The sequence below is a fragment of the Grammomys surdaster genome, unplaced genomic scaffold (genome assembly GCF_004785775.1).
Source record: "Grammomys surdaster isolate TR1022 unplaced genomic scaffold, NIH_TR_1.0 63, whole genome shotgun sequence".
In the NCBI taxonomy this organism is placed as follows: Eukaryota; Metazoa; Chordata; class Mammalia; order Rodentia; family Muridae; genus Grammomys; species Grammomys surdaster.
The window spans coordinates 22,294,569-22,301,761 of NW_021604565.1; the positions used below are offsets into that span (position 1 = coordinate 22,294,569).

Below are 7,193 nucleotides of genomic sequence, written 5' to 3' on the forward strand. Positions count from 1 at the left end.
TTGACACTAACTCCTATTGCTGTATTGCTATGGACTAGACATGGCAGACAGAGGCAGCTCCAGCTGTGATGTCACCATGGCCTTAGGTGGCAGGGCTGGCAACTAATAACTGGCTACTCCTCTCCATCCTCGAGTCTCCTGTTCCATTTTTTCCTCATAATGTTCAAGCTGCTCCACTTCTCTTTCTCTCCCATCTGACCAGCCAATTCTTACATATTTCGGTGGCTCTAGCTGTAGGTAGACTATGTGGTTGGCAGACCCCTGGGTGACATCCTCCATCCATGTTATGTGACATGTCAGCAAAGCAAGTGTCTATGACCTTTCTGTGCAGTACACTATAGAACATTCCACAGGTCTCTTTCTTCCTCCTTCCATGATGCACTGTCTAGATTTGATTAGAATTGATTTTTATGTGTCCTAGGTATAAAACAGCTTTGGCTACCAAGCCAGACATCTAGCTAGGAAGAACAAAGAACTTCCATATGCTCTGCCTCTGCCTGATATAAGAACAATACTCCAACAAAGTATCTCTTTGCCAACTGTCAGGGCATCAAATATTCTATTCTTGAGTCCATTTTTTAATTTGTTTGTTGGTTTTTGGTTTTATTTTGCTGGGTTTTTTGTTTTTGTTTTATGTTTGTCAGTTTAATCATGGTCAAAAGCCAATTGTCCAGGATTGCATTTGGTTCATGAAGCTAACTCCATAGACTAAGCACTAAAAAGGTATTCTACTTAGTTGTTACTGTAAGTTATTTGGATTTCAAAAAGATGTATCAGTATGTCACTGTAGATATTGTAACTAGTTCATAAAGTTGGAGTAGATTATGATGTATAAACCATCAGAGATTTTATGTGGTCAAATAAACTTATTTTATTACTGTCTTTTGAATTGCTATGGATGACTTTCATCAAAAAACATACAATGATAATCTTCCTGAGAAAGTCTTTTAATGTAGATCATAGTCTGGGAGATTTGAGAGAGGGTGAAAGTAACAAAATCTACTTCAAGGATTCCAGGCTCCAATATGATAACAGGTGATATGTAATTATTAAGTCATCAACAAACTCATTTCATTTTTAAAAATGTTTTAAATCAAAATAGAATTACATTTTCCCCCACCCTTTCCTCCCTCCAAGTCTTCTCAGGTAATCTTGCTCCAGGCTGTTGTATACTCCTCTACTCTGAATTTTATATCATATTTGATTATTGTATTTACATGTATATGTATATTTATATACATGGATATGCCCAAATAGGTAAGTAATATGCAGCTTCTGTTTTTATTGTTTTTGTATATATAGTTCAAGTGCTGAGCACTCAATAAGAACAAACTTATTCTCCCAGCAGTTGCCTATAATTTTTGTCTAAGTGTGGGACTCCATGGAATATTTTCTTTCTATGTTAATATGTCTTTTGCGATTTCCATTTTTCTGTTCCTGTTTATTCAGCAATTTCCAGGAGAGTATGTTTCACAGTAGACTTCCTGGGGCTTGGACTTTTAAAATCTTTCTACCTCCTTTTCTGATGTGATCCCTGAGCTATAAGTTCAGGAACTATACTATAGATGTTTGGGACAGAAATCTCTACTATCTATTTACATATGCCTTGTGTCCAGTTGTGGTATCTTGGATGGACTCCATTTTTTTTTTCTGGAAAATAGAGTCTTTTTTAATGAAAGATAGCAGCCTCATTTAATCTGGGAGAGTGAACATAAGATTTAGAATGTACTAAGAAATTATGCTGGTCTAGCGAACGAACGAGCAGTAGTAGATTCTTTTGTAAGGTTTATTAATTAGTTGGCCCTGGGAATCTGGCCAGGCATGATTTACATAATCTTGAATATCCATCAGCTGTTGGATATTACTGACATGTTAGTACCACTTATTGATAGTACAAACCTAATGATCCTTTTTTTATAACATAGAAGGAACCATAGAAAGTAATACATGTAAGGGAAAGAGTGTAGCTGTGCAAATATAGATTAATAAATATGCACAGCATAGTTTAAAAAAGAAATTGAGAAGCTGACTTTGAAATGACAGGAAAGGTTTAATTATTAATGATGAGCATTTCTAAAGGTGGGTATATAATTTTGTTGCATGACTTTTCCAAGAGACACCTGGAAAAACATTTCAGATAGGGCATCATCCATAAATCAAATTAACATATCCATGTAAGTCTAGCTTGGAGAAGCAGTAGTTACGGAAGCATGGGTGACAACGAAGGTTGGTCTGTCATTGAGAGAGCCATCCTTTATGGGTGGAAACTCATCAAAGCTGTGTTTCTGGAACCCATTAATCAATTTGCATGCAGTTTTTCCAGAATCTCATCTATTAAGAAGTTATTTACTGATTTGATATGTTTGAGGATGGGGACTGTCTGGTTCATTTTATAATTTTTTGAGCTCCGTAAGTGTCCTATGACTCTTTAGTGTTTTAAGACACATAACACCCATTCTTTCTTTAACAGGAGACATTTCCATTTTGTGATAGTAGTGGTGGTCTTATATCAGGATGAGAGTTTATTCTTGTAGTCAACTGACAGATAATGCAGCACATTCAGCAATGAAAATACCAAGATAATATACTTAGGTAGTAATATAGAACAAAATCTGATATGGTAATCCCTCTAGCATTGGTTCTTTTTCTTAGGTTGGCTTTAGTTATCTTGATCTATGAATTCTAGGGATCTCTCTCCCTGTTTCTGTGAACAATGTTGTATGATTAGTTTTGTTGGCATTGCATTGGACCAAAATTTATTTTGCTATCATGCTAATTTTATAATCTTATTTTTTTACCAACCCATTATTTTCCTTTAATAGGTTTCTTAACTCTAATGCTCTCCCTCTCCCCACTTCATCTCCCTCTCCCTCTCCCCCTCTGCCTCCTTGCCTCCCCTCCTTCTCTGGACATATTTATATTATAATATCATTATTAAAACCTCTAAATTTCAATAGGGCTTTCAACTTATCTTTGATGCATCCATAATCTGTTGATTATTATGTTTTAGTTTCTCAAAGACACTTCATGTTTCAATAGTACAAAACATGCTTTAATTCCTTAAATTTGCTAACATTTGAGGGAATAAATACATTTTGGGAACACTACTATGCAACTTCAGTAGAAAATTTGCATAATAGACTTATCAAAAATGTCTCAAAATTCTCCACACTTTTCTTAAAAGTATACTCAACATATTTTGATGGTGTTTTGTTTGCATAACAAATTGAAATTCTACATATAATATTGAGATGTAGCTTTGTTTCATCACCTTTACTCAGTATGTCACCTTTCTTGATATACAGGTTTTAAAACGTTAAAGACATGAAAAAATTCATGACTGTGAATTAAGAATTCCATTTGTAGATGTGTTTTGAGAAAGGTTTTCATGAATAAATCATTAGAGTTTTGTTGGTTTTAATTTTTATTTTTTAATCGCTTGTTTTCTAATGTTTTGCAGACACAGAATTCACAGCTTTTAAACATCGTAAAGTGCCCTTGAGAATAGTGCTTTTTCCATTTTTAAAAGTAGATAGGATTCTTAACTGAATCAGCATAACATAATACTTGGCAAGATGCTCAGAAAGCCACACACACAAAAGATACTTATTGTAAAATTATTCCAGTCCTGTGCTTTTAATATTTCCTATTTGGGTATCCCAAATAGAACTAAATTCTTATACACAAAATAGAGCTACTTGACTAGAGGGTTAAGGATAGTTGTCATTGTGAATGAACTTACAATTCAAAGAATGCCATAATTTATTGGGTTTATATAATTTATAGGGTTGCTAAAGTTAACATTATTTTAATATCCTAAAAAATATGAACAAAATTTTTAGATTGTTAGCTTAAGAAAGCAATGGTAATAATTAAAATAAGTAGATACATTCAACATGATAGGTACGTGCATGAGTGTGTGTATGTGTGTGTGTGTGTATGTGTGTGTGTATCTGTGTGTCTGTGTGTGTGTGTGTACTGAAGTTTCTCATACTACCACATTAATACGCTCAACTTATAAATTTTAAATTAGTTAAAATATACTTAACATATGATAAATAAGCAAATTCAGCCTTGTTTTAACAAGATAACAATAACAGGTTTTTCTGGACCAAAATAAAATATTGCAATTTTAAAAATTTAATTTATTTTAAGTTGATTAGTCATTTTAAATTGACTAATACTTAGCAGATAGTTTATGAAAGAATCTGTTATAAAATGTGATATGGAAATTTTCAAAAGAAAAGAAAACAGTTTATATATTATATGCAACTCAGATACAAAGTTTCCTTGATAATCAGACTGTAAACAAAAGTTTATAAAATATGACTACCATGTCTTTATCTGAATGTTTTAAAATCTTGATTGAATGTGTTTTTATCTTCTATGACATTTGTCTTAGCAGGGTTTCCATTCCAGCACAAAACATCATAACCAAGAAGCAAATTGGGGAGGGAAGGGTTTATTCAGCTTATATTTCCACACTGCTGTTTATCACCAAAGGAAGTCAGGACTGGAACTCAAGCAGGTAGGAAGCAAGAGCTGATGCAGAGGCCATGGAGGGCCATATATTTGTGTGTGTGTGTGTGTGTGTGTGTGTGTGTGTGTGTATCTTATTTACAGGACTGATAGTGGAAAAACAATTGTTGTACATTTCTCTGGGAAACCAGTATCTTAGCATTCCTTGGTAGCCTATCTTGGTAGTACTTTCTTGAGTCAGTCTCTCTCCTTCTCATCTATCTATTCCTATAATATCTATGTATCTCTATATCTATCTGAATATCTAGATATATCTATATCTAGCATATATCTATGTCTAGATAGATATCTGCATTTATATCTAGATACACAGATATATAGATATAAAATTATATATAGATAAGATATAGTTACAGATGATATAGATGATAGAGATAGACATAGATAGAGGAAAGATATCTTCAACCATGTCTATTAGTATTCCTCATTATATTCATCATTTATTTTTAAGCAGTCATAAAATTTACCAAACTAACTTTGAATATACCTCATCTATTTGTGAAAATACATACACAGCAAGATAGGAACAAGTTTCAGTGGAATTCTTCTAGAGTTATCCATTAAGGAATTAAACGATCTGTGCATTTCAACCTATCTCCCAGTAACAGCTTTTCACAGCATACTTATAACATGGCAAATTATCCTCTGGATTCCTGGTATAGCTAGTGTCATTATACTTATTTGAGTACCTCATATTCACATTTCTATCAAACTTTTTAACTTATTAGGAAATATGACTTCTAGCTGCTCTGCATTCCTATGTAAATAATGTACAACAATTGATTCAGTGAATTTTCAGTTGATAACTATTTTTTCTTGAAGGAGGCTAGCAACAGACTTATTTTGATTACAGAAATCTTTAAGATAAGCTGTTTATCATTCCATTTAAATTTAGAAACTAACATAAACTATTATGTTAATAGAAGTAAAGTCACTCATTCAGTTGCTTATAGATTACATATGAGATCAGTTTCAGTCTTATTTTTATTAGTAGGCATGTAAAGATGTAGAATTTTTTTTTGAAAATTGCTAATAATTTGATTGACAAATTTGATCTAAATGAGTCAAAAATACATAAATTATTTTATTCATGCAGCAACAGCAAAGTGCATTTATGAAATGAAATTTTCAGTCTATTATAATACAGAAAAAATTAGTACATGTGTATATCACTTGAAAGGATCGTTAAAGTTAAAGATAGCATAAATTGAAATTTTGAGTATTTAATGTATTTTGATATGTATTTCTGTAAGGGACATTTCTAAAATTTACCTTTTTTTCTTCCTTTTACTATTTTTCTTTTTTTACCCCACTGTCTCTTCTCTGTTTTCTTCTTATATTATATTCTATCTTATCTATTCTCTTGCCAATTCCTTTGACTTGGTTTACTCAATGATCAGAACTCCTAGGACTATTGGTTCTATAATGATGAACTTTATTAATTTCATTCTGACATTAATTGTCAGTGGGATTATTTAAGAAACAGATATACTACAATTTTTGTAAAACAAATTTAACAAAGAGTTGCTGGAAGAAGACACTTGTATTAGTTTATGGATTGCAACAATATAACAATGATATTAGGACTAATATTTTATTTTAGTAAAGTATCAGAAAATATCTCTTAAACTAAAATATGTATGTAAAGACTGAAGGATAAAATTATGAAAATTTGAGAGAACAGATATACAATATAGACAGAGTTAAAAAGAGGCAGTGATTTCAACATGTGCTTAATTCTACATGCAAAAAGTACCTGTTTGACTTATGACTCTTTTATTTTAATTGCCCAGATATTTTGATTGCCTCTTCTTTAGGTTCTTTTACTTATACACTGCTACAGAAACACACACACACACATACACACACACACACATACTTCCTTTTATTATAAAGCATTGTTGCTTATGAGTAAATCACGAAATAAGCACTCTAATTTTCTTCATGATTACAACCACCATTCAAAATGTAATTTTCATGTTAACTATATCATGTTTAATATTTAAGCCATTTTGCCATCCAGAAAATTAATGAGGAAATGTCAAATTTATACTCAAAAAAACTTCTAAATATAAATATTTGTATTAGGCATTTTTTATTTCTTGAAAGATGAAAAGGCCAAAGGTTTATCAACTATGTACACAGTAAATCATTTGTTATCAAGTAACAAAATGAGATCCTAAGGAGTAACTCTTTAAAAATATAATAATAATTTATGTTCTCATTATCCCTACTTCCAATCACCTTGTTTCATTTCTAGTTCTACAAGAGACTCCCAAAGAAGCCTTCAGTTCCTCATTCTACATTTCCTATGGACTCTTTAGATCATCTTTTCCTAACCTCTCTCTCTTCTTACTTGCTTTTACCCACACCCCTGTCCAGCAGGCACCCTTTGTTAACTTAAGGGCTGCATTTCCAAAAGCAGCAAGTATTCTGAAGAAAGATTCACACATTTCCTACTTCTCCAGAGTTCCAATCCCTCAGGACTCATTTGCAGCTCTGTAAGAGGAAAACTGCTGTGGTCCCTTACTTTCCTCTGATTCCATCTTTAACTGGTCAAAACAGACTTTCTCTGCCAAACTTCTTTCTGACAATTCATTCCAGCATCCTAGCTTCCAATACCATAAGGTATTGTGAATATACCAAGTGAATAG

General features: G+C 32.4%; 1 non-coding gene across 1 annotated transcript; it reads right to left on the bottom strand.

The window, feature by feature from the left end:
• Positions 1-408: 408 nt before the first annotated feature.
• On the bottom strand, positions 409-550 carry LOC114621981. The gene has a single exon (XR_003711512.1). It is a non-coding gene; the product is annotated as a small nucleolar RNA SNORA48 (small nucleolar RNA).
• Between the last annotated feature and the right edge of the window lie 6,643 nt (positions 551-7,193).